This window comes from Macrobrachium rosenbergii, chromosome 51 (genome assembly GCF_040412425.1).
Source record: "Macrobrachium rosenbergii isolate ZJJX-2024 chromosome 51, ASM4041242v1, whole genome shotgun sequence".
Classification (NCBI taxonomy): domain Eukaryota; kingdom Metazoa; phylum Arthropoda; class Malacostraca; order Decapoda; family Palaemonidae; genus Macrobrachium; species Macrobrachium rosenbergii.
In genome coordinates this window covers 1580113-1597484 of record NC_089791.1, presented here as the reverse complement: position 1 = coordinate 1597484, position 17372 = coordinate 1580113, and the positions used below count along the sequence as shown (strand labels likewise).

Below are 17372 nucleotides of genomic sequence, written 5' to 3'. Positions count from 1 at the left end.
GTGGACAGTGGGGCTGCCCTTCGAGGATATCCTGTGTCATTGCCTCCAGCACATGGTTGGCTAATAAATGAAAGAGAGAAAAAAGAAAGTTACCAATATCATTCTTTTGTCTAGAGGGGTGAAACTAGGTTAATGAAGAATATTCGTATATTTCATTATATCATATTCCTTTTATATGCATCCAGTCAACTTTTACTTTGGAAAATGTCTGATTTTTTTTCTCCAACCATTGTGAAGACCTTGAATTGCGCAAGAAACAATACTAATGAACAAACTGGGTTCAAAAGGTGCCTTGCGTATTTTGTAAACAAGGTTATCTTTCCCAGTATTTGTTTCACGAATTTTATGTTGATTTTTTGTACTTTTAATTCCAGTCATTTCTTGAGGTAAGGCTGGCCTTGTTATACTTTAGTACTGGCCTGGTGATGTTTTCTCTGTACAAAAATGAACGTGTGTCGGTAGCCGAAGCCATCTCAACTTAGTCCTAACCCAGTTTCAAGTGAGGAGGCAGCGCGGCTACTCTACTGTGTAGTAGGCTTACCTTACATGAACCCCCATCATCTTTATTAGGCAAATGTGTAGAACTTTGTCCTAACTGAATAGAGTAGAGTAGTAAGTAGATGGAAAGCCAGTGACTATATCCAATATTCAATCCTCCAGTTGAGAAAGGGTTTAGAATAAAGTTTAACTCGCTCTCAAATCTGCAAAGGAGCCACTGCGGAACTGGGCTTAGCCCATAGGTTGACGTTTGTTAAAAATGACCAAAAAACCTAACCTAGAGCAGTATGTCCAGACATGGCCGAGATTAGGCTTTTAGGCTGCCTGTGCTACAAGGATTTGGAAGATTTTTGTCCATTTATGAGGTGGTTTGTATCCCGTGGAATGCAGGCAGCCTCTCCGAAAGTGTACTTGGCCCTAGATGGGCACTTAGGCTGTTCAGAGTTTGAGATTTTGCTTATTTGTCACTGATGTGAACTATGGCCGTAGACCACTCCGTCACTAAATCTTTTCAAGTTTATGTATGGCTTGTGGGGTTTAAGTCAAATTAATCACGTGCTCGGGTTAACATGAGTCATACCCTTTTTAGTGTCCGCTTTGAATGTTTGTTCCGACACAATATACAAACCCTCGGTCCTTCACACTAGGGATTACTTTCAGGCGTAGGTTGGAAACGGCCGTTAAACTCTTGAGCAAGGTGGTTAGGCAGTAACTACCGCCAGGTAGGCGGGGAGACCCGCCTGCCCGGATGTAAACATTCCAGTTTGCTTTCGGCCGTCATGCGTTGCTGACGTGTTTTCGTTCTTTCTGCCTGAGTGTCGTTAAGCTCTTATTATCCCGGTGGGATCTTTCTGTTTTTTTTGTTTATATATTACGTGTGTTTGATATTAATACAAACCCACGATTTGTGATAACCTTGCATAAGCCGTCGTTCCCTGCCCGTGTCTTGGGTTTGACGGCCAAGGGCGTAACTGGAGTAGCGTAACCAAGTGGTAATGCTTCTCTCCAGCAGCCCTTTATGTAAATACTGAAGGCGCCCCTGTACTTTCAGAGATATACTTTGGGACACAGTATCTTCACTCCCCTACATCCATCGAGACGTAAGAGTTAGTTCCCTTCTTGGGCTTCCACCCTCTGTGTATAAGGGGCATCACTAATTTCTTCCTACTTATGCTGAGTGTTGCTCGCCGCCTGCGCTTAGAGAATTGCGGGCCGAGTGGGAGGTTGTGGGCGTCGTCGATAAGTTCCGCTTCCACGGCGCCCTTGGTGGCCTCCCCTCCGTCCTTTTTTCTCTTCCCGTAGGTTCTTCCTACACCCCTTTAGTAGATCTCTCTCCTGCGCCCTCTTCGCTCACTCGTCAGGCGAAGACCAGGGGCGGGGAGCGATCGGGCGACCTCGTCTAGAGTACCTCCTCTCGCTGCGTAGAGCAGTTCCCTTTGTAGCGGGAGGAGCCTCCCTTTACTAATCATCTTTGCTTTTCTTTTAGGTTGACAGTGAGCATTGCAGACACAGCAGTAGTTGGCTGGATATATCAAGAATATCTCGCATGAAGCAATCCCGACATTCATTCAGTGTTGCTTCGGGATCGACCACAATACCTGATTAGATGACATTTTTCCATGTCGGGATCGCTCTGACTCTGTTCCCGCCGATGTAGATCGATCGCTGTCATTGCTGGTTTTCATGTATGCTGTTGCAATGCCTCCTGCGTATCTGTGGTCCATCTGCTCCTGCTGTTCCCTGTGTTATGCTCTTGTCAGCTCGACGACAATCTCTGGGCTGCTCTTCCTGGTCTCCTGCCGCAGCCGCCCGGATCGCTCCTGTCGCTGCTGGTGACTTTCAAATGACATTCTGTCTGTTGCAGTAGCTCCTGCCTTCCGAACCGCTAACGTAGCTCCTGCATCGGATGTCCTGATCATGCCCGCTTCTTCTCCTAGTGATCGTGCCTGGGGCCGCGTCCGTTGTGTTCCTGCCAGCTGCCCTAGAAGTTACGATGTCTGCCATCCTGTAGAAGATGTTGGCTTGAAAGGGAAGGAAGTCGCCTTGTGGAAGTGACGTTCCTGGCCGTTGCAATAGCTCCTGCCCTCCGAACCTGTGCCGTAGCTCCTGCATCAGCTGTCCTGATCATTCCTGCCGCTTCTGGCGGTCATGCCCAGGGCCGCTTCCATGCATTCCTGCCAGCTGCCCCAGGGGTTACGTTGTCCGCCATCCTGTAGAAGATGTCGGCGTGAAGATGTAGGAAGTCGTCCTGTTGAGGTGATGTTCCTGGCCATTGCAGTAGCTTCTGCCTTCTGAACCGCTGCCGTAGCTCCTGCATCAGCTGTCCTGATCATGCCTGCTGCTTCTCCTGGTGGTGGTGTCCTGGCTGCGTCTGTTGTGTTCCTGCCGGACTGGCCCTGGAGGTTACGATGTTTCAGTGTCCACCATCCTGTAGAAGATGTCGGAGTGGAGGTGAAGGAAGCCGCCCTGTGGAAGTAGCCGCCTTCTTCATCTTATCTTCGATTTCGTCTTCTGCTGTGTCTTCCCTTCCTCTCCCGAGGTCCAAGGGGTCCCGAGAATCGGACAGACCTCCATCGGCCGAAGGAGAGGAATGCTGCTTCTTCCCCTTGATGCCCTTGGACGTCTAGGGACTGCCTCCTTCCGAGGAGGCAGTGGGTCTCTCGTTGGCTCTTCCCGACCTTTGGGTTAGGAAACCGATTCGCATAGCCCTGGGTTTTGTGTTTCGGAAGCTGCGGGCGCGCAGACCTCAGTTTGCGATCCCGTTCCCAGTCCTAGAGGTTCCGCCTCTAAGATGGGGGCTGCTTCAGGGCGCTTCGTTCATGAGCCACTCCGAGTGCTCGAGATTCTATGGAATATCGAGTATCCCGATCTGGTCTGGAGAGATTTTCCTGGGCCCAGTTCAGGAGCAGTGCGAGAGAAAGGGCCGAGGCACCCAGGTGTCTCGGCTCTTCCTGCCAGCACCACAAGTGCTTGCCATTGCTCAGTCGGGTTCCCAGCCTGGTGTCTCGATCCTGTCGGTTCGAACATCAGAAGAAGCAGGGAAGAGATTCCCTTTGGGAGTCCTGCAGGACTTCTAAGGGACTGACTCTCTTCCGGGAGACAAGTTTCTCTCGTTGGCTCTTCCTGCTCTTGGGCTGGAACTGATTCGCATTCTCCTGTGGGATCTTGCGTTTCGGGGGCCGCGAGAGCGGCCTCTCTTTTAAGGACGCCCTCGCCAGTCTTGGAAGTCTGCATCTAAGACTGGTTCTGTGCCTGGCTCTTTCGATCTCTTAGGAAACTAAAGCAGCCGCTCCCATTTTCAGGAGTCTCATGGGTAGCTCGAATTCTATGAATCACGAGCGCTCTCCTGACGAGAGGCACAGGACGAGAAAGTGCCTGAGACACCCAGGTGTCTGGTTGCCGGACACCCAGGTGTCTGGGTGCCGAGACGCCAGGTGTCTGGGTGCCGAGACGCCAGGTGTCTCGATACTGCCCGCCAGCTGCTTCGGTTGCTCAGCTGGGCTTCATTCTTGTGTCTTGAACTTTAGGGTTCGAGCATGCAAGATAGCAGACACAGAATTCCCCTTGAACCTTCTTCTCGAGGGGCCTCGGCCTCGAAGGAGTTTAGAGTTCGGGAAACTAGCAATTGTTCACAGCAGACGAGTCCGCCTGCCCAGTTCTGATTGTGTTCGCAAGTTCAATTGGCTCGGCTCAGCCCCCTGGTCACACTTTCCCAGACTGGCACAGCTCACTCGGCTTGCCAGACTGGCTCAGCTCAGCTCGCTCGCCCCGCCTGCCTCCCAGTCCGCCGCATACCAACCAGCTGGATCGCATTCACGTGATCGGCTCGGCTCGGCCCTACTCGGTTTTTTCCGATTCGGGTTCTCGGCTGTGTTCAAGTGAACTCTTTGCTCTTCCCAGGAAAGTGCTTTGCCATGGCACAAGTGCTCTTCTTTCCCCGTGTGGCAGTAATCTCCTTCGGTTGATTATCGCTCACGGTCCGCCTCTCCTGCTTATCTTACTGGCAGGACAGGTAGGGATACTCTTTCTCCTCACCTGTTCTCTTCTCCTCTCGGTTGTCCGAGAGGCGCGAGACGGACAGAGAGAGCTCCGACGAACTTTGGAGTTCGGCTGCCTGGTGTGCTTTGGGTGTCGGTCCCCCGATTCTCTCGTAGTATAACCAGGTAGCCAAGGAGGGTTTCATGGGATCTGTCAAGGTCTCCCTCCAAGGGGAGAGGTACAGGAGTTTCACGCTTCGGAAACAGCGAGGGTCTTCCTCTTCAAGTTGCGATCACCCCCGTGTTTTCGGAGAACTTCGCGCCGATTTGTCGGCGCGAGGATCCCGGGACAGGACCGCGGCTCCCCCAATGAATAACCTTCATCACTCGCAACCCTTGCAGTTCCCGAGGGGCCGAGAGTGTCAGGGACCGCCGCGGTCCTGGCTTCCAAGAGCGTTCTCGACCTGATGAATTCTTTTCTTCGAAGGAGTTAATTCAGGTCGAGACACCAAGCTTCCACCCCTGCCTTGACAGAATATGAATTCTTCTTGCCTTGGAGGGTCTTGCCAACTGCAGTTTTTTGGGCAATTCTGGTGCTAAGAAGAAGGACTTTGTCCCAATTCGGATCTCCGGTTTCGTAAGTCCCGAGTTGGCTCGACCCTTGGGAACAAACCTTTACTTGGTTCTGCCTTTCTCTTTCAGAGATTTGCCAGATACCCCGGTAATCAAGGTTCCCACCAGGGCACTGACTTGTCCTTTGGACAATGGCCAAGAACTTTGGGTCTTAGTCATCTCAACTCGACCTTGAGTTCAAGCCAGCCCCCTCAACTCCTTAGCTAAGAAGTCCTAGGCTTCAGAAGAAGATTGCAACTGCTGATGCCTGGACAAAAATGATACTTATCAAGTCTCTGGAACTGGCAGCGACATTGCCGAGACCTGGGAATGGATTCCTTCAGGAGAAGTATCTATTTCCCTTAGGTCTCGGCAATTCTTTCCATCAAACTTCCATCCCGCCACCTCTCCCGTGCTCCCATCGGAAATGCCAGCCCAGCTAGAGCTAATTGCCTCGGTACCCTGTCATCTTGCAGAAGCTTCCCCATGGTGGAGAATGGAAGTCTGCTTCCTTCCTCCTCCATTCTTTCCTCTTCAATGTATGAGGAAAGAGTTAGGCTAATGCTTGATTGAAGGAACCTTCGAATATGCTTGCATATTCCCCTCACATCTTGTGTCTACTTACGGATTCACAGATTGAGGAATAGGCGCACACTGGTAAGACCTTGTCTTGAATTTGTGTGACCGAGATGATTAGTACCTTCTCATCACCATCCTGGGCTCAGGGCAGCCTTTTGGCCGTCCGAGAATTCAGGATGGGTTTTGCAGCACTCACTGGTTTCGTTGAACAACAAAACCACAGTAGTGGCATTTGTCGACAAACAAGAGGCAATCGTTTTTTCCTCCTGTTTCATCTCGACATTTGCAGGTACTCGAGTGTTGTTCTATTGCACACTCGACAGCTCAATTAACCAGATGCATTCCTGGTGGGGATGTATTGGTAGGCAAGCCTGGCCTCGGGTTTGAGTGATCGGGACGGAACATGCTGCTCACTCTTTCTTCACAAAGATTCATGCAGAGACTGCTCGACTGAGAAATCCCTACCGTCCTTCTGTTGCCTCCCTGCACACAAGTCGGTAGTTTTTTCTCGCTCCTTCATACCAGACCAGGGGCCGCTCTGTTGAGGCATGCTGTCTTTTTGGTGAAAACTCGATATCGACGTTTTTTCCCTCCGTATTTGTCCGTTTTAGGGGTTCACAAAATGGAGGAATGAGGTTATTTGACTGATCTTTTGTGTGTGAGCTTCGAGAGAGAGAGAGAGAGAGGAGATTTCCCTCCGTGTGTGTGTGTGTGATTTGTCCACAAGCAAGAGGGATAAGGGTCGTTAGTTGCTCACTGTGAAGGTGTGAGGAGATTGCAGTCTTGAGTTGAGGTTACAGACAAAAACATTGCTCACCTTGTTGTTGTTGATTGCTTTCTGTTTTGTTTTGTTTGTGGTTTTGTGTGCTGTGTTACGACCATGGACCCTTAATCCATCTCCACAGACAAATTTTTGAAGACTTCGCCTTCTTCCCTTCACCTGATTGCCGAGGCATCGAGAAGAATTCCGCTTGACCCAACCTCCTGTAGCAGCTACACAAGAAGCGGTTCTTGAGGCAGTACATCCCTGTGTGTTCAGGACTGGGAGACTTTCCAGCTTTCCTTGCAAGCACAGGCTTTCTCGCTGCAGCAACGGATATAGCTGGATATCCCTTGAAGTCCTCTGCAACACTGTCCCAGGGACTGGATCCGTCTTCGCTGGTGGTGTCGTTGTCGGAACTTCTTCTCGGGTCAGAGTCGCTCAAGTCTGGACTTCCTCGTCTTCTCCGCCGAGGGTTGCTTCTCTCCCTTTCATTTTTGAAGAACGTAGGCCCTTGCGACCTAGTCTTCTATCTGAAGTAGCCTTCGTCTCCTCAGTCGAGAGTTAGCTACGGATGAGAAGCTTCTTCAGTCATGCTGTCCCAGGGAACTGTTTCCTGGGTGGCATGTGACTCTTTGTTTAGGGTTCCTGTCCATGCTCTGCATGCGGACGAGAGTCGTCGGATAGAGATATGCCCTCTTAGGACCATCTCTCATCTTACTCCGGCCTTGGCGTAGAAGATGGAAGAACAGGGATGGGGATCATACCTCGACTCCTTCTCGGATGTCGTAGGTGGACTCCAAATCCATTGGCATCTACTGTCGGGTTCGAGTCCTTCTTGTTCCCCTCCTCCTTGGACTTTGTGTCGATGATCCAGATCATTCATTACTTTGTCCTATTGGGAGCTGTGGTACTTTCCGAAAGGCTCGACATTCCTAACCTGGATGTTGTCAACGTTTTCGCTAGTACTGTCTCTCCCAAGGAAGAAGTGTCTAAGGACACATCTTCCTCCTGACTTCGTGAAGCGATCAAAGGAAGTACTTGGCAGCTGATGACGACGATACCGGTACCTTTCACCCAAGAGCTCACGAAGTCGATGGCTTGGTCCATCCCTCACATTCCAGAAGTTTCAGTTGTCTGGAAGCAAGACGTGGTCTCTAGACCACACTTGTCTTCTTCCTTCGGTCTTGCCCACAGGCCCTTGGAACCTTTTTCCTTGGCTCTTTGGTGGCTGCTCAACAAGTTGTGTTGTCTTACCCCGGCTCCTTCAAGAGGACGAGTAGCATCTCACGCCTAAGGTGTTGGTTCTGGAAGTGAGAAGGATTCCGAGAGTGACTGGCCTCTCTTCCTCCTCCTTCCCCATCCTCCAACTTCTCCTCCTTAGGGATGAGAATAGGACTCAAACCAATAGCTGCTGGAACTGGCACTGATGCGGTAAGACTACACATCGAGCACCTTTCTATTTTTCTTATAGAATCATAGGAGCAATTCCACTCCTTCCTCTAGCAAGGGGAGGAAGGAGAGACTGGCAATAAGGGAACCCTATCTCGGCTTTTCCTTACTGCCTCCGACTCTAGATTCTTCCAGCCTATTTCAATCATGAGTTACATTTCCTCACTCATGCAAAAGGTCCAGTATCTGACATTTGATCTTGCAGTTCCTACACTCCGATCAATATGTCAGAGGCACGGCATATCCCCAGTCTTTCGACCAGGAGTAACCCAGGTGTGCAGAACTCCAGTCAGTCAGAGACTTCCTTTCTCCTCCAACCAGTGAGTCTTCTAATGTAAAGGACCGACGGTTTGTATATCATGTCAGGAATTTTTGAAAGTAAGAGTAACAAACCCGGGTCCTTTAATTAGCTCCATCCACCCCTCAATCAACCTGGACCAAAAGGCAAACTGGAATGTTTACATCCAGGCAGGCGGGTATTCCTCCTGGCGATAGTTACTGCAACCACCTTGCTCAAGAGTTTATTCCCGTAATGCTGAAAGGAATTCCCAATGGTTTGTTTGTATAGTTAGGAAAAATAAATTTACTTTCAAAAATTTGTTTTTGCAACTTACCCATCGGATATATACTTAGCTATAGTCTCCGACGTTCCCGACAGAAATTCAAATTTCGCGGCACACGCGACAGGTAGGTCAGGTGATCTACCATACCCGCCGCTGGGTGGCGGGAATAGGAACCATTCCGTTTTCATAATCAGATTTTCTCTGTCGCTGGTTCCGCAACATCTGTTGTTGGTTCCTTCTGCTTAGACTTTCATTTTTCGCTTGCTGAGGATTATTTTGGACTGACCTTTGGTGACGTATTGGATCTTTGGCTTGGCATACGCTTTTGTGGACTGTTTTTTGATTTTGGCTTTGGTATTTTCTTAAAGAATGTCTGATCAGAGTGTTGCACCTGTGTTTTTCGTGTGTGTGTTAGGTCTGATTGTAAGGTGAGACTACCGAAAGCTTCGGTAGATCCTCATTCTGTATGTTCAGGTGTAGGGGAATGAATGCTCTTTTGAGAACACGTGTTGAATGTGAGAATCTCACTGAACTGGAATGGAAGGCGTTGAACTCTTATGTACGCAAGTTGGAGAAGGATAGAGTTAGGAAGGCTTCTTCTAGAAGCTCAGTAGGTCTCTTTCTAAGGAGGTAGATTTAGAACCTAACACTCTTCCAGATTCTCCTGTCACTCCAGTTGTTTCAGCTCCTTCACCCTTCATCGAACCTGTGGATTCGAGTCGTCGGAGATGGCTGCAATGAAGGCTACGATCCGCAAGATGCAGTTGCAGATGCGTGCAATGGAGGAAAAGAAAGTGAGAAGTGATAGTGATTTGTGTAGTGTCCCCAGTGTAGTGGAGGGGGCGTCTGACCGGCTCCGCGCATCGCTCCTAGGCCTAGACCTCTTCCAAACTCCCAGACCCAGTGGAGGAGGAATGTCGACAGCCGCAAGGGGGATGAAGAGCATTCCCAACGGTCAGGCGTCCTTCGGCAGCGCCTGTTGACGCGTCCCAGGCTGCCTTAGATCGCCATAGAAAAGGGATCTTGAAAGAAGTGTTTCTCTTCTTCTGCTTCTTCTTCTCCTAAACGTGGTTGGAGTTCGGCTGAGGAGTCGCGCCTTTGAAGAGGACTTGGAAGGCTCCTAGAGGAGACGCTTGGACTCTAGCCCTGAGCGCTTCCCTGAAGGTTCTCCTGTTGCAAAGAAGAGAACTCGAAGATCTTCCTCCTCTTCTTCTGGTGTTCAGGAGTCCACCAAGCAGATCCTGGTAGGCCTCCAGGCTCAGCTCGCTGCTCTTGCTGGCTCTTTATCAAAGAGCTCCTCTCATCGGAAGGATGCCTCTCTTCCGATCAAGTCCTCCAAGAGACATCTTCTCCCAGCAAGTCGTCTTCTGTGAAGCGTTCTTCTCCTGTTAAGCGCCCCTCCAGCAGCAGGCGCTCCTCTCCTTCCAGGCGCTCCTCTCCTGGTAGGCGCTCCTCTCCTTGTAGGCGCTCTTCTCCTGTTAAGCTCCTCTCCTGGTAGGCGCTCCTCTCCTTAGGCGCTCCTCTCCTGTTAGGCGCTCTTCTCCTGGTAGGCGCTCTCTCCTCTGGTAGGCGCTCTCTCCTCGGCGCTCTTCGCTCCGGATAGCGCCTCTCCACCCAGGCGCTCACGCCCTCGTCGTCGTCGGTCTTCTCCTGTTGGAGATGCTTTCTCCACAGTCAAACGCTCTTCTCACTCGTCAAGTCTCGTTCTTCTCCTCGTAGAAGTTCCTCTCCAGCCTCCCTCTCTTCTGTTAGGCGCCCCTCTCCCAGCAAGGGCTCCTCTTCCGTTCGAGGCTCTTCTCCTGTCAGGCGCCAGTCATCTTGCAGGTGCTTCTCTCCCGGATCAGGTGCTCTCCAGTGGACAAAGGCTCCTCTCTTCTAGGCGCTCTTCTTCTGGCAAGTGCCCTTCTTCTTCCAGACGTTCTCCTCCTCCTGCTGGCCTGGAGGCGTTATCGGAGGACGAATCCCTAAGGATATCACCGTTTTCTGATTACAAGAGGTTGACAGCTTTTCTGGTTCAGGAGTTTGGAGATTCCCTCAAGCCTGCTTCTCCTCCTTCTCCTGGTTCCATGCTCTCGAGCACCAAGGCCTCTAATCTTCCTCTTTTGTTAAGATGCGTCCCTACGATCTCCATGAAGAAAGCGCTTAAGGGCTTTCGGAGAGTGGCTCTCAATCAAAGAAGGATGCAGGCAAGACTGTCTTCTCCTTGCCTCCCTCCAGGCTTTCTGGAAGAGCTGGAATGTGGTATGAGACTAGGAACCGATGGGGTTAGCCTCCCCTCATCTGCTGGCTCAGATTTTTCTTCCTTGGTGGATTCTTCCAGAAGACTCTCCTTCAATTCGGCCAAGGCTTCTTGGGGACTTTGTGAATGGACCATTTCCTCAAGGGCCTTTTCCGTTATGCTGGAAGTTTTCAACTTCATGGACTGGTCTCTTGGGGCCTTAGCTAAGAGGAGTCTTGAAGAGGACTCAGTCAGTATGGAGGACCTCAGCAGTGTTTGTCTTGCCTGGACAAGGCTGTGAAGGACGGCTCTATGGAGATCGCTTCCCTGTTGGCACTGGCCTGCTTAAGAAGAGGTCAGTCTTCAGCTGCTTTCCTCTCAAATCTGGTCTCTCCTCTCCAGAGGTCTTCCCTCTTGTGCGCTCCTCTGTTCAGCCATCTTTTCCCAAGAAGAGACTGTGAAGGAGATCTCTCGTTCTTTGTCTGAGAAAGGCTTCCCAGGATCTTCTGGCTCAATCGTCTAAGAGGATGAGACCTGCTGCTCCACTTGCTAAGAAGGAGAAGACCCCCTTTCAGGAGCCCTTTCGAGGATCCAGGTCTATTAGGAGGCGTAGACCTGAAAGAAGATCTAGACCTTCAGGACTCCCTTCCAGGAAGTCCAAGTGAAAATCAAGTCCTCCAGACTCCAGTAGGTGCCAGACTTCTGAAAGTTCGCCGAAGCCTGGGCACAGAAGGGGGCGGACGAATGGTCCCTCTCTGTTTTGAGGAAGGGGTACCTCATTCCCTTCATTTCAAAAACTCCCTTGACAACAACTCCAAGAGGAGTTATCGGCGAGATACAAGGATCCTGTTCAAGGCAAGCCCTTCTGCTAGCTGTCGATCAAATGCTAGAAAAGGCTGCCATAGAACCGGTTCAAGATCTTCACTCCCGGGGTTTTACAACCGTCTTTTTCTTGTGCCAAAATCTTCGGGAGGGTGGAGACCGGTCTTGGACGTGAGCTCCCTGAACGCGTTATGTCATCAAGAAGAAGTTCTCTATGGAGACGACGTCTTCAGTTCTGTCGTCTCTTCGCCAAGGAGATTGGATGGTGTCCCTGGACCTTCAGGATGCTTACTTCCACGTTCCCATCCATCCCTCCTCCAGGAAGTTCCTAAGGTTCATGGTAGGCGGAAGAACCTTTCCAGTTCAGGGCTCTGTGCTTCGGACTTTCCACAGCTCCCAAAGTGTTCACGACCATTCTCAGGAATGTGGCTCACTGGTTGCATTTGGAGGGGGTGAGGATTTCCTTGTATCTCGACGACTGGCTGATTCGGTCCAATTCAAGAACCGTTGTCTGGAGGACCTTTCTCGGACTTTAAACCTGGTCCAGTCCTAGGACTTTTGTAAACCTCGAGAAGTCCCAGATGATTCCTCAGCAGGAAATTGTCTACCTGGGGATTCTGATGGATTCTCGGGGTTTTCAAGCATTTTCCTCCCTGGAAAGAAGGGAGCGCTGCCTTCAAAAGGTGACAGACTTTCTAGAGAAAGACAGTTGTTCAGCGAGGGAATGGATGAGTCTGCTGGGGACCATTTCCTCGCTGGAACAGTTCGTTTCTCTAGGAAGGCTTCACCTCAGACCTCTACAGTTCTTCCTGAAAGAATCTTGGGATCGGAAGTCCCAAGAGTTGTCGGATTCCTTCCAGATCTCATTTCAAGTAAAGGAACATCTCCGTTGGTGGTTAGACCCACAGAAGCTGGGTCTAGGAATTCCTCTGCAACCGCCGAGCCCTCGCCTAGTGTTGTTCTCAGACGCGTCGGAGTCGGGTTGGGGAGCAACACTAGGCTCGGAAGAAGTGTCAGGCACCTGGGACACGGATCAGAGGTCCTGGCACATCAACATGAAAGAACTGGTAGCCATTCATCTGGCTCTTGCCAGATTCGAACTTCTGGTCAAGGGGTCAGTAGTTCTAGTCAATTCAGACAACACCACAGCCCTGGCTTATATCAGGAAGCAAGGAGGGACTCATTCCTTCTCCCTGTACATTGCAGCAAGGAACCTTCTGTTGTGGGCGGGGAGAGAAACATCGTTCTCCTCACCAGATTTGTTCAGGGAGAAAGGAATGTGAGAGCAGACCTCTGCTCAGCAGGAAAGACCAAGTTCTTCCCACAGAATGGTCTCTTCCATCAGAGGTTTGCGAAAGGCTGTGGTTCCTGTGGGGGAGACCTCATATCGACCTCTTCGCCACCCATTGGAACAAGAGGTTGGAGAACTACTGCTCCCCAATCTCGGACCCCAGAGCAGTAGCAATAGACGGCCTTCTCCTAGATTGGGACGGTCTAGACGGCTATGCTTTTCCCCCGTTCAAGATAATAGGGAGGTAATAAGAAAAGTTCAGCTTCTTCAAAGGGCACCAAGCTCACCCTGATCGCCCCCTTTTGGCCATCCAAGACTGGTTCACAGAGGTACTGGAATGGATGATGGATTTTCCCAGGTCGCTCCCTCTCAGGAGCGATCTTCTCAAACAGCCCCACTTCGACAGATATCACAAAGAACCTTCCCGCTCTAAACCTAACTGCCTTCAGACTGTCGAAGGACTGGTTAGAGCGAAGGGTTTTTCGCACAAGGCTGCAAAGGCTATCGCCAGAGCCAGAAGATCTTCTACCTTGCGCCTCTACCAGTCGAAGTGGGAAGTCTTTAGAGATGGTGTCGATCTAAGAAAGTGTCCTCTTCCAGTACCTCTGTAATGGAGATTGCGGATTTCCTTCTTTACCTAAGGGAGCAGTGTAACCTGGCGGTTTCCACCATCAAGGGGTATAGGAGCATGCTGTCTTCAGTTTTTAGACACAGAGGTCTGAACATCTCTGATAATAAAGACCTTCACGACCTTATAAGGTCTTTTGAAACTTCTAAAAGCAAGTCCCCTAGACCTCCCAGCTGGAATTTGGACGTGGTCTTAAAATTCCTGATGTCCAAGAAGTTTGAGCCTCCTCGATCTGCCTCTTTCAGGGATTTGACCAGAAAATCTGTTGTTTCTTTTTTGCTCTTGCTTCTGCCAAAAGATTGAGCGAATTACAAGCTTTGGAAGGTTCTGTAGGCTTTAAGAAGGACTCTGCGATCTGCTCCTTTCAGCCTCTCTTCTTAGCAAAGAATGAGAACCCTTCAAAACCATGGCCTAGGAGTTTTGAGGTCAAAGGACTCTCCGATCTTTCAGGACAGGAGCTGGAGACACACTCTGTCCAGTAAGAAGCCTTAAATTTATCTGGATAGAAAGAAACAGCTCAGAGGTAACACTGAAAGTCTTTGGTGCTCTGTCAAGGATCCTTCAAGAGCAATTTCAAGAATGCCCAGGCTTTCTTCATTAAGGATATTATCAAAGAGGCTCATCTTTCATGCAAAGACGAACATTTTCAGCTCCTAAGAGTTAATGCTCATGAGGTGAGAGCCATAGCTACTTCTCTGGCTTTCCACAAGTCTTGGTCCCTCCAGTCTATTGTGGACTCTACTTACTGGAGATGTAACTCAGTGTTTGCTTCTCATTATTTGAGAGATGTTTGTGTTACATATGAGAAGTGCTTCTCTCTAGGAGCTTACGTATCCTGCCGATTCGGTGCTGGGTCAAGGAGCTGAATCTAATCCTTTTTAATCTAGTTTATTGTTTTTGTAATGTTTGTGATGTGTTTTTTATGGTCGGTTGGAAAGAGAGTGTTGAAGGCCTCTCTCTTTTTCATCTCGTATCACTAACAAGGTTAGGCTTGGTCAGGTGGTCGGGATTGGTTATTTAGCTCCTTGTAGTTTTTTATTACCTAGCTCTGTCATGTAAGAGGGATAGCCCCATTGATATGATTCAGGTAGAGGGCTCTGTCATGTAAGTGGGTTAATCCCCATTGACACGATCCATAACAGGCTCTGTCATGTAAGTGGGTTTTTTCCCCATTGATATGATCCAGAAGGGCTGTCAGTCATAGGTCACTTCCTCGCTGAAGCTCTTGAGGCATGCAGACTCATAGACAGTATCCATGAAGTCTTCTGCCCAATCAGGTAAGAACCATGGTTTTTGTTTATCCTACAACATATGTTGTTTCCCGTTTTTAGTTATTAGCTGTCTCTTGCCCTCCTCCAAGGGTGCCAATCAGCTAAGTATATATCTGATGGGTAAGTTGCATGTACAAAAATGATATTTTTATGATAAAATAAAGTTTTGTACATACTTACCTGGCAGATATATACGATTAATGGCCCTCCCAGCCTCCCCTCAGGAGACAGGTGGAAGAGAAAATCTGATTAGAAAACGGGAATGGTTCCTATTCCCGCCACCCAGCTGCGGGAATGGTAGATCACCTGACCATACCTGTTTCTATTCAGAAATTTGAATTTCTGTCGGGAACGTCGGAGACTATAGCTAAGTATATATCTGCCGGGTAAGTATGTACAAAACTTTATTTTATCATAAAAATATCATTTTGTTCATCTTTAATTTCGCCTTCTGTTGCATCTTCCCCACCTTTGGAGGTCCAGAGACATCCAAGAATTAGGAAAAAACCAATTTATTGGTAAAATTATTTTGTTTCTTCCCTGATGCCCTTGGATGTCTGACTGAGTCTTACTGTCACTCTAGTCTGCTTCTGCTCTTTCCCGAGACCTTTGGGTTAGGGAAACCGTGACCTGCATAGCCCTGTGTTTTGTTTTTGATGATCTGTCAAAAACACGACCACAATTGGTAAGATCCATTCCCAGTCTTAGGGTTCAAAGACGGACAGAAAGAATTACCTCAACCACCTAACCAACACCTATTCTATTAGTTTGCAAAGGATTGGGAAGACTGCCTGGTAGTCGACCCAACAACCACAAAAACACAATTAAAAAGGGAAAGGATCAGAGTTACCCAGGTGTCTCAAGGTTGCTGAAGCAGCAATGCTGGTCACAGCCAGTGCTTACCAGTGCTTAATTGAGTTCTACCTGGTGTCTCTTGCCAAGAGTGTGAGGCAAACACCAGAAGAAGCAGGGAGGAAAATGTTCACTAGTCCTGTCACTGAGTCCATATTTCTCTGACTCTCCATCTGGGAGACAAGTTTCACCTTGTAAGGCTCTCAACAACTTCAGAAGTTGGAACCGTCACAACTAGAGTGTTCTCCTGTGCGTCCCTAATGAAGAATGCCAGTGCATTCTTCGACATAGGTTTAACTGGTTGCCTCACCTAGAACACCTGCATCCAGACTGGACCACGTTTGTCCTGTGTTCTTTTATCTTAGTAACTGAAAGCTCTAACTGGATTTTTGGGAGTCTCAGGTTCCTGTCCAATTTTATGGTCTGCTAAACCTCTCCTTTCAAAGTGTCTAGGCCAAGGGTTAGACACCTATCATGGGTGCCCAGATGCCAGGTTCTTGGCTTAAAGAATAGCTGCTTGCATTGTGTTCCTTGAAGCCCATTCTTGTGACTTGAACCTTAGGGTTCTCCTCATGCAGGATAATTCGCCTCAGGAATGCGCCTTTGAACATCCTCAAGAGGCCTGCAGAGTGGAGAGGCTCAAAAGGACTGTTCAAAAACTTGAGCACTAGTTCACAAGTTCCAAGCAGGGGAAATCAGCTGAGGTTCGGATGTCTTGAAAGAGCAATCGGCTCGATCGTGGAGGTCCTTATTGTCAGACAAAGCTAATCCTCTGTGTCTGAATACAATCGAAAGCCCTGCCCATAACCTCTTTGATAGTCGGAACTGGCTATATCGAGTTTTCTCTCAATGGCCCACCTCCCGCCCAACCTGGCTCCAGTGATAGAGGAAGAGGAAAGCTTGATTGGCTCTTTCTACACCCCACTCCTTTTTTCACTTCGGATATATCCTGTTAGATGAAGAACTTTTTCCTCTTCCCATGAAAGCACTTGGCCAGGCAAAACCCCTTCTTGACCAAGTGGTAATCTCTTCGCTGAAAGCAGTCAGGTTCAGAGCTCCTCTCCTTTAAAGGTTTTCTCTCAGGACAGGTAAGGGTTTTCTCCTCAGCAGGTCTCTTTTCATCTCGGGTTCTGAGAGGCACGAGATGGAACCAGAAGAGAAAAACTTCGAGAACCAGTGGTTCCTGGGCCAAAACGGTGGGGATGAGTCATCCTTGTCTTGTGAGTACAACCAGATAGATCTTCTCCCAGAATTTAGAACGGGGAAGAGTCAAGGATCTTTCACAATCCCAGAAGAGCAATGGTCTTTCCCAGGGTCGATCCCCTCATTTTTCGGAGAACTTTCACCAATTTGTCAGCTGTTCTTGAGTCTTGAAAATTATCCACAAGATGGCGACCCAATGAATAATCTTCAAACTGCAACCTGATGAAGTTCCATTCCTTCGCCGAGTGTTGTTGATGGCGCTGGTCCTTGAGCAGAGTCTGCCAAACATTTTGAACTGCAACAAAACCTTGTGAGAGATGGAGTTCATTCAGGTCGAGATAGGCTCAAGAATAATCTCTCTTTGAAGAATACGAACAGGGAACTTGCCTCAGTAGTATCTGTCCGACTGCAGTTCTGTGGAACTACATGCTAAGAAGGAATTGGAGTCCCAGTTCGATAGCCGCCAAATCTTTGATAATGTGCCAGGACACCTGTTCCTCTCCAGGTTCCTAACACTTACTTGGTTCTAGATGTTGCCCCCAACCTGTTGACAGACCCCTCAAAAATCAACACTAGGTTGGAGGTTCAGAACTTGAGGGAGATCAGTGTCTTTGGACATGTGGCGTTTAATCCTTGGGGTCTTAGA

The 17372-nt window shown here is 49.1% G+C and overlaps 1 protein-coding gene across 5 annotated transcripts in view; it reads left to right on the top strand.

Annotated features, from left to right (window-relative positions):
- The first annotated feature begins 247 nt into the window (after positions 1-247).
- LOC136833119 (TGF-beta-activated kinase 1 and MAP3K7-binding protein 1-like) overlaps positions 248-17372 on the top strand; it is a 532423-nt gene continuing 515298 nt past the window's right edge. Inside the window, exon 1 of one of the 5 annotated variants that reach the window (XM_067094762.1) lies at positions 248-386. The gene's annotated coding sequence lies outside the window, so the exon portion shown is untranslated. Of the gene's footprint in view, positions 387-479; positions 613-17372 lie in introns of those variants that run through there. The other 4 variants (XM_067094763.1, XM_067094764.1, XM_067094765.1 and 1 more) reach the window with 4 other exon arrangements.